Source organism: Alligator mississippiensis, chromosome 1, assembly GCF_030867095.1.
Source record: "Alligator mississippiensis isolate rAllMis1 chromosome 1, rAllMis1, whole genome shotgun sequence".
Classification (NCBI taxonomy): Eukaryota; Metazoa; Chordata; order Crocodylia; family Alligatoridae; genus Alligator; species Alligator mississippiensis.
Genome location: NC_081824.1, coordinates 349,363,870 through 349,374,124, shown reverse-complemented (window position 1 = coordinate 349,374,124; position 10,255 = coordinate 349,363,870).

The following is a 10,255-nucleotide window of genomic DNA, read 5'->3' as shown; positions in this document are numbered from 1 at the left end:
AGTGCTGCGGAGCCTAACGGACCCAGCGTGTGCCTTAAGAAGGCTATAGGGGTCTGATCAACCTCTGGCCTCTCCCCGTCACCGAGCGCGATCCCTTGACGAACCCCTTCCCTGCGCGCTTTTATTCCACGGAGCCTAGCAAACTTCGTGAGTGTGTGTATCCAGAGCTCTGTCCGAGTTATTTCAAGAGGCTCGAGTTTTCTGCGGGTCTTGTTCAAGTTTGTGTTGTGGAGCCTAGCAAACTCCACGTGTCTGTCTGTAACTGCAACGCAAGCAAGTTTTCCTGCCTGCACCGTGACCATCTACAGTGTAAGTAAAATAATGTTTAATCAACCACTACGCGTCTGTGCCTAATTCTAGTCCGCCGGCCTGCATTCCCCAACCCGTGTGCCCGGGCTGCTGGCCACAGCCCGCCTCGCGCCCCCGAGGACCTCGGCCCACTCCCAGCCCACACATCATTGACCAGGACGGGGGTCAACCCTGGAAGTGCCGGCTGCAAAACTGGAAGTGCCGCTGGTGCTTCTCAGGCGGGGCACATTCCAGCACTCCCCACTCTCCAGTTGGCGAGGGCCAGTTTCAGTGGGGGCACGTGTCCTTCTTGCCCCACCTCTGAGTTGCCACTGGGGCAAGGGGCTGGGAAAGTGTCCCCTTCCCCACATCTGTTTCCTAGGCCCCTGCCCTGGTTGGCAGATCAGGTTAGGGGGCTAGGAAGAAGCTGCTGGGGAGGGAACAGTTCCCTTAACCCCTGCTGCCTGGGCTGATGGAGCAATCTGCTTCTGGTCAGCTGTCTACATGAGCAGTACTGTGCAGTAGTTAATGTGCAGTTAATCTATTACCTAGTTTATTGCACAGTAAAGCATCTTATGTAGACATGTCCTGTACCTGCAAAATATCTGCCCCCTCTTCTGCTTCTGTAGCTGCTAACCATGGTTTTGATACAACACACACTTATCACATAGACACAGTGAAATACATACCTATATCCCAATCCCATCCAGGATCAGCTTCTGTATATGAAGAGTGGAGCAAAATAAATATCTGCCTTCTAATCTGTTCACTGTTTGTTAACAGCTCATTAAGATTGTCTTGAAGAATATGACTGCTCTGATGTGTGGGGAGAGAATAGGGGCTGTGCCAGGTAATTCCTCTATGTCAGGCAGGCAGGGAAGAGGCACTTCACACTCCCTTAACCTGGAATGAAGGAGGAAGCAAGCAGCTATTATTCCTGTGTGTCATGCTTCATGCAAGACTGAAGATAAAAACTCAAATTAATTCTGGCCATTAAGTAATGTGCAAATTCTGGCAACTGTCAGTAAGAACGTATACATCATACATATTGATATATTGTATGACTGGATAGCTATTATCTATATGCATGGGGAATATACATTTTTACTTTGGCCATAAATGACGCCATGAATAAAAGGAATCAATAGCATCAAATGATAAATAAATATACATTACAGTATTTTAGAGTCTGGAATTCTTTTGGCTGAAACAAAAACATGTAAGATAAGGATAGCGGGAATTTTAAAACGTGATTTTATAGCAGCAAAAAGGAAGAGGGTGAGAAAAAGATTATTAGATTTATCATGTTGAAATGAACGGTATTTCGTGTTTTGTGAAACAGAGCCATGATTCATATCTGCAATTGTTTTACATAATTCACTTAGATGAATTACGAATCACACATCTGCATCCCACCAGAAGAAGCTAATCAGATAATATATGTGGGATGCAGCTGATCAGGGACACAGTGAACAGAAAAACAAGATAGTTTATATCTATAAATTAGGATATAATTTATATCCTTATATTCTATAATTTTATTACCTCTATATTAGAAAATTTGTTCACCTTGTGAAAAAGCATTCTTCATGGAGAACAAGATATTCCAGACATTTATTCAGTGTGTTACAACAATAGAAAATGGGCCAAACTTCACTTCCATCAAAAGTCAATGGCAAAGTTCCCACTGGGCATATCTACATGTGCAAGTGCTCTTGGAGGAAACTCACCCTGGGCAGGAATCTACACGTGTGTGCATTCAGGAGTAGATTTGCTGCTCCTAGCAACAGTCTGTTTTCACCCCGTCCGGCATAGGTGATGTGTAGGGGGAGCATGGTGGGGCATGTGCCTCACCTGAAATAGGCCCTCACCAGCCAGGGAGTGGGGAGCACCGGCTGGTGCCCCCCTGAGAAGTGCCAATGACACTTTCAGTTCCCGCCGGCACTTCCAGGGTTGATGATTGGCTGCTGGGGGACACCCCCCCCCTGGGTCAGTGATTGGCCGCTGGTGCCCCCCAGAGCCAGGAGGCACCAGATGTCCATGCCTTCCAGCCCTGTACCAGCCCCCTGCAGCAGCCAGGGGAAGCTGGAGGTACCAACTACACCTGCCTGTGGCTGGCAGCCAGCTTTTAATGCCCTGCATGCTGCTCCCTGGCCATGTGCTTTCCTAGCCTGAAGCAGTGTACTGAGTGAGGTGCAAACACACTGTGGTTCTGTTGCCAGAGCCTCTGCCCACCGTGCCATGACTGCTCCATCCCCAGACACCAGGAACAACATCCAGCACCCCAGGCTCCTGCTGGCCACCCTGCTGGCCTGCCACAGTGGCCACTGCCTGGTCCAAGTCAGTCTCAGCTCTGGCAGTCTGTCCATGTGGCGTGACCACCTGTCCAGGTTCACTGCACCACTCCAGGCCCCCTGCCACAGCGTATATGCAGGGCCCTGACTGAGGCTGGTGATGAGCCTGATGGTGCATCCCATTACCAATGGTGTCTCTCCCCTGCATGCTGCTGAAGTTCCTACAGAGCCAGGAGAAAGGGCTTGTTTGTGAGAGCTTGCAACATTTCTGAGATAAGATGCTCAACACCAGGGGGTTATGCACTACTCAGCCTCAGATCAGGGTTTGTGCATGAACGGGTGCCCAGGGTCCATGGTAAGTCAGCCAGGCAGGCACAGGTCGTAGCTGGCCAAAACCCCCACCCCTACTCACTCTTCAGGGGCAGGTCACAGATGCTGGCCGCAAGCAGCCTTTCTCCCCCACCCTGTTTCCTGGCTGAGACAGGCCTGACTCCTGGCAACATCTGCTGTTGTGACTCCAGACCCACTCCCACCCTTTCTCCTGCAGGCCAGCCCATCTTCTGTGCTGCCACCAAGCCCAAGGTGCCTGGGCTCACGGGGCGAGGGGCTCCCAGCCAAATGAGATGTGGAACTGCTGGCCCCTCACCCTTTCCCCAGGGTGCCTCTCCAGGGAGCCAGCCCCACCTCGTGCCAGCTCTGTGTCCTGAGTGTGTCCCTGAATGTCCTGGGTGTATCACAAGGTGCTGTTTGTGAGGGCTGAGGGGTGCCTGACCCACTACACCCTGCTGCTGCTGATTGCCATGGTGCACCTGCAAACCTGGTGCAGAACCCTGAGCTTTGATGGTGTGGAGGGCAAGCCCACCTTGTCCCAGAACCTTTGCCACTGTCTGGAGGGCTACCTGTGGCTGTGCTACACGTCCCTGCCCCCACAACTGAGGACAACATCACCACCAGCATTGACAGATTCCTCTCCATGTGAGAGGCCTGTGCCCAACTAGCTATGGGGGCACAGGCGGCTCAATAAAGTTTTGCACTCCCTCCCACCTCCCTGCATGCTGTGGGCAGGGGAACCCAGGGCCTGGGGAGTGTAGCCGGACAGGGTGGGAAGTGGGGGCAGGGGCAGGGGTGGGGAGGCCTCTCCCTTCAGTGTAGGCAGGCCTTACAAGGTGGGTGTGGCAGGTGTGCCCAGTGGCCCAAGTTGGTCCCCACTGGTGGTGAAGACCTGCAGCTCCCAATGGGCTCCTGGTGGCCTGAGGAGCCCTCCCCCAGTGATGTGTTACCATGGGTGCCAGGCTGCAGCCGAGGCTTAGGTAGTTGGCCTGTGGTTGAGTAGACGGCACAGCTCAGTCCAGGGTCCCAGGGCGCAAGGATGTAATTCAGCTGCTGCATCAAGGGCTTGGACTTGCGGGCAGCTCCTGACCGGTGGTTGCGGTTGGTGACAGTGATCCACTGTGCCTGCAAGACCTTTACCTTTATGCGGCACTGTCACACTGACTGGTTGTGCCTGCACTCCTGCATGTGGCCTGACAGGCCCTTATAAATGTGCATATTGGAGTGCTTGCTCTGTGAAAACTGTCTGAGGACCTTGGCCTCACCCCACAGTGCAATGAGGTCTTCAGTCTCCTCCTGGGACCAGTTGGGGCCCCAGGAGGCAGTGTGTGGTGTCAGGGAGGATGCCAGTGTGGCTCCCTTGATGGCTCACTGGGCCTCTGCATGACAGTCCTGGTGTTGGCAGGCCAGAGCAGGTACATGCAGCATCCAGCGCAGGGGCATGACACAGGACAGACAGGTGCTCAGAGATGGTATGTCAGGCACCAGTAGTGGGGTCTGACCAGACTGCTGCGGGTGGCCTAGGGCTGGCTGGAGCAGGACCTGGTGGCCAGAGGCTGGCTGCAGGTGGCCCAGAGTGCTGCTGGGCCTGACAGTTGCCTCCAGCACTCAGCTCAGCATGACGGCATGGGCTAGGCAGCCACACGGTGATGCAGTGCTGGGGACCAGCATCAGGGTGTGGGCAGCCTGCTATGACTGGCCTGGGGCCCCTGTTGGGAAATGCAGTGATCAAAAGCTGGCTGCAGATGGCCCAGGGCCCTGTCATAGGTTTTTAAGGGGCTGGGGCTGAATAAACTCCCAGCCCCAGGGCCCTGGGGCTAAGCAGCGGGTGGCCCCTGGTGGGGAAGGCCCCTGGTGCAAATTTGCTCCCGGTAGTATCTACATGTGTGTTACTGTGCAGTAACTAATTGGGAATTAAATTTGCTGCTTGTATTTGCAGGTAGCAAATTAACTTATGATTAGACCAAAGTAATGCTCAGTAAGCACCTGCACGTGTAGACAGCAATGCTTACTATGCAGTAATTGGCTCACCTGCTTATTAAAGTGTCTCATGTAGACATGTCCACTGATTCCAACAGGATTAGGATTTGGCATTACATGTACTAAGGGGCCTTCAACTATTTCACCCTGAAACAGGGTTGCCAACCCAAGACTATTTTTTTACTGACAAACTGCAAACTTTTACTGACAATTAAAATTTTTATTGACATATTTTTACTCACATATGTTTTACATAATATAAATGTAACCCTTCTGCCAGGCCCTAGATGGCAGTAAGAAGGGTTGGGTTCAAATTTAGGGGTATGACACCAACTCTGGTAAAAAAGCTTGGTTGTTAGTAAAAAGTTTGCTGATTATTGGTAAAAAAAAAAGTTTTTGGATTGGCAACCCTTTTTGAGGATGAAATACTTGCAGACTGCAGCAGTGATTTTATGGCTCTGCCCTATGATCCTGTCCCACGATCCCAGCCTTGCCTGCCTGTCCCGCTTCTGAACATAGCTCCCATCCCATCTGCCCAGTTGTGTGTCCTGCCTGTGTGGGTCCTCCCCGGCAGCATGGCTGGGTCCAGCAGCGATGGCAGTTGGAAGGACCTGCTACCACTGGGGCTGCCAGGAAGTGAGTCCAGCTGCCATGCTGCCTAAGCCCCACCTCATACCTGGGTGCAGTGGGACCAGCCGCACACGCCACGGCCTGAGCTGTGCTTGGGCTGGGCGGGACTAAGGAACCTACTATAAACTGCACAAAATCCCTTGGCAGGCCGGATCTGGCCCATGGGCCATATTTTGTCCACTCCTGTGTTAGGGCATATCTTATATTGGCATATCTTATATTACATATCTCAAGCACAGTAAAGAGTGGTCTACAGTGAATAGGAGATTCCCAGGGTACTGACGGTAATGCAGGAAGCAGTTGGCATTGATGAAATCATGCAGTATTTGGGTTACAGAGGTTTTTAGGGGAGATTTCTGTATGAGATGCAAAATGAGGCTTTGATTTCTTGCAAAAGAGGCTTCTCATTTTGATTCAGAGTCTTTGAAACAATTACCTGGACACCACAGTGGTCCTTTCATTAATCTCAGTGTTGCTGGTATTGCCCCCAGGATTCCTTTTACCAGAGACCCCCAAAGACTGACATGGCCCCTGGTCGGATTTGGCATCAAGTGAACTTTTAATAGTAACCCCTAGGCTTATTACACGTTTTCTCCTTATAATACAACCTGGCATGTGGTTCCATAAACATTGCAGCAGTGACATTTGGTGGTACCAGCCTCAGATCCTTTGCTGGGTGTGTTGGATGTTAATTTTGGATTCCTTGTTACTCAAAGCAAGAAGTCCAAGGTTGCTCCTATCTCCTCAGGGTGGCAACACAAACACACACTGTCTCTTTGTTTGTCCACGACTTTTGTAACTTTCTCATCTCAAACTGTCCAATCCCTAAGTTTCTTACCTCATCTTTTTAGATAAGGTCCTCCATCCCTATTCCATTTTCAGTTTCCTTTCCTTTTAGGGGAACTACTGTACCTGGTTAGCCCACCGTACCAATCACAGACTCACTTTTCCCGGTGCCTTATAAGGCACTCTGTACAATTTAATTGCTTAGTTCCGGAAAGGCCTAAAGTTAGAGCCTGAGCATAACTCAGTCTGCCTGCTACAGCTGGGAGCCTATAGAGTTTTTGAGACAAGATCTCTCTAAAAGTCAGACTATAATCCAGCCTCTGGGAAAAATCCTATATCATGTGTAAACAGAAATACTCCCTTCTGGCCTTAGAAGAGATATTGTAGAGCCATAAGAAAGGAATGTTAGTCCAGAAGAAAACTGGCTAGCATATTTAGAAAGTACCACAGGGCATTTACTGATTTTCTTGTTGTGTTCGTTGTACTAAAAGAACCTAGAAAAAATATAGGGTATTCAGTCCAGAGTTTATTTTATTTGCCTCTTCTTAATTTTTGGTTTAGGAAAGTTGTGTAAGAAAACACACAGACAATATAATGTTGGATGTGTTCCATAACATGAGATCCCTCCTGAGCATGTGCACACTGATGAGAGGTGGGAAGGTTCTAGAATAGCTGGACTTCCCACTTTGATGATGTCGGTGACCCACTTACATCTGGGGAGTATGTGCAGTAAGTTGTGTGGTCCAGTCGAGTGCAGTGTGCTACACCTGAGTGCCGAGAGCACAATAGTAGGGTGTCATGTGTATGTGAGTATGATTGGTGAGAAGAATGACTGACACCTGGTGTGATTTTTGGGGAGTATTTATGGAATACCGAGGTGTGATTTGGTGTACAAATGGAATACGGGTGCTTGAGAGTACTTGAAGTTTGAACAGTGTGCGAGCTTACTTGGTTGGTGATCATACCTGTGTGTCTGATATGAGCTGTGAATGTAGCAGTGAGAGAGAGAGGGGTGACCTATCAGATTGGATTATAATTTAATACTTACCTGTAAAAGTGTTATTGGATCGGGACCTTGATCATCCATTGGACTGGTAATTACCACCCCTCCCTCCCTCTCGGTCTGAGACCCTCTGAGGGAAAAGACTGAGGGCCTGACTGTCACTCCAGGTCAGTGAGCCTGTGAAGGTTCTGATGCTGCCCTTCACGGCCCCTTGGCAGGTGTTTTTATGGTGCATGGCAGTTAACCAGTGTATATAGTAAATGCTTGATATTATGCATGTTTCCTATTGTTAATCTTGTTTTTGTATGATTGTGAGTTTATAATATACTTTTGAACTTTATTTGGAGCCTCTGTGTATTTATAGGGTATATGGTGCTGGGCTGTACCTCTATGTATATCCCTGACCCTCAAATCCTCCACTAACAGAGATAACACATGAAAGACCCTGGCTGTCTGAGGAGGCCTAACCCTCTGGCCCTTAGATTTCTCATAGGTGGTCAGTGTCCAGGACACGCGGCGGTGTCCGCCTTTCAATTACAGAAAGCTGTCATGTCCTGGTAGACTAGTTCCCCACACATATATCTTTTTGAACATGGTCTGAGGTCTTCATACCTTTGTTTGTATGTATTCACCCACTTTCTCTACTTTATGCTTTCACACACATGCACACAAAGATACTCATGTGTTTTACATCCCTCTGCCCAGAACTGCCAGAGACAGCTTGTCTTATGAAATCAGGAGAGAACAGAGAACAAATCACTCCAGAGTTCCCTTCTGACTACTGCTTCACTGTACAACATGAGTACTGCTTTGAAGTTATATACATTTTGTATCCATTGTTCATTGTATTCATTTATATTTCAGTAAGCATCTTAAATTATGCTTCACAACTGCTTGGAAAGGCTTGTATGTCCTGTTATCCCCATTTCACCAAATAGGAACATTGAGACTCAGGAAGGTTAATATTGTCAAACTTGGGTGACTAAATTTTGGCATCTAAATTTATGTTTAGATCTCTAGAGAAGCATTCTGATTTCCCATGACCCTACCATTGCCACTGACTTGAACAAATATGGATGTATGTGCATAACTTTTAAGAGGTATGACAATGTTAATCATATGTTCAAGGCCTGGGAGGCCAGAGCTTGGATAAGAAAGCTTCCTGACTCCAATCCCATTACTAGTTTGTCTCCCATGTGGGTCATAAGATGGTATATCTTCTTCTTCTTCTCTGATGTCTGACTGTGTCTGACTTCTTCTGTGTTGTGTTGACTATTGTGTGTGTAACTAAAATAATCTCTTCTTCTTCTTCTTCTACAACTGTCTGAGTTCTGTGTTGTGTTTAATTATCTGAATCTCTGACTTCTTCTTCTATGTTGTCTTTAGTCTGTATGTAACTATAACTAACAATAACTATATATACTCTCTTCTTCTTCTACGACTGTCTCACTTCTTCTGTGTTGTAACACTATTTGACTTCTTTTTCTATGATAAAGGTGTGTGAGTGTGTGTAATGTATGTGCTTCCCTGCACAGTGATGGATCATACTGCCAGGAAAAACACAGTTTTCTTTTTAAAAAAGTATTGGGAAAAAACCCCCACAAAAACAAATATAAATTGAAAGAAATGGATTGGATAGGGATAAGTAGAGGGATTCTAGTTAGTAAGCTATATCCAGTCCTTTCCAAGAACAGAAAGTAGCAGGAGACTGACATGGGAGGAAGCCAAGCCAGTTTAGTACCTTTCAGGTGCTGTTGCTCAGGCAGAAATAGCCTCACAAAAGGCACAGAAAGCCTGCAGACAGAAGCTTATATTCTGTTTCTACATCTCTCCCCCAGAACACTGTGATTGGAAGGGGACTCAGGGAAAGATCACAGTCACTGGGCAACTAGAGATGTCAGTCTTTCCCCCTGCTCCCCTTCCCTCTTCTCAGTTTCTGTTCCCCTGAAAGACTGCCTTCTGAATCTCCAAATCTTGTCTCAATCTTTTCTGAATTGATTCAGAGTTTTTTTTCCTTCTCCTGATTCAATTCAGATTCAGTGATTCGGCCTCCAAATTGTGCCAAATCTTCTCTGAATTGAATCACAAACCAAAGCTTCGCACACCCCTAGTGACCAGGTCTTATGCAGTCACACACTTTAGTAAGGGATAAGAAGCTTTTCAAATTGTTGTATGGCCTGTATCAGGGTTCTCCAGAATTACAAACCTTGCACTTGGAGGAACAAAGTGGAACAAAGTGGAGGATACAGAATTGCTTCTCATCCAACAGTAACTTACAAAACAAGGGAGAGGGGGGATAAAATAAATAGAGCCATGGCTCAGCTCCTGTTACATACCAGCCTTCAGACCAGGGGTGGGCAAAATATGTCCCAAGGGGCAGATCCAGCCCACCAACTGACTGGATCAAGTCCATGGATGGGCTCCTGCCAATTCATTGGCAGCAGCTATCTGGGTACTGCTTGTCTCCCCCTGTCTCCAGCAGCTCCTCCTTCTCCTGCCTCTGCCCTGTTGCTCTGCTCTGGGCTGGGGGAAGCTGCAGCTGGATGTCTCCTGCTCCAGCGCATGGGGCTCTGGCTCCAGCTCCCAGCCACCTTCCACCTACTTGGCCAGGCTGTTCATGGTGCCAGGTGGGTGGAGTGTCTGTGTGGAAGATGGCTGGAAGATGCCTGGCTGCAGCTTCACCCCCATCCAGAGAAGTGCAGTGGGGCAGGAAGAGGAGAAGGAGATGCTGGAGCGGGAGCTAAGTAGTTCCTGGGTGGCTGCAGCCACACTGGAAGCAGCCATGCTGGGAAGCTGTGCACACTGGCCAGGGCTAGGGCTGGCACATGCAGGCGGGAGCATGACACAGGCTGCCATGGGTAGGAGTGGGCAGGGCTTGGCCTCATGTGAAGCACTGTGGGAGCAGTTGCAGGCTGGATGGGGTGGGGGTGCAGACAGCACCAGA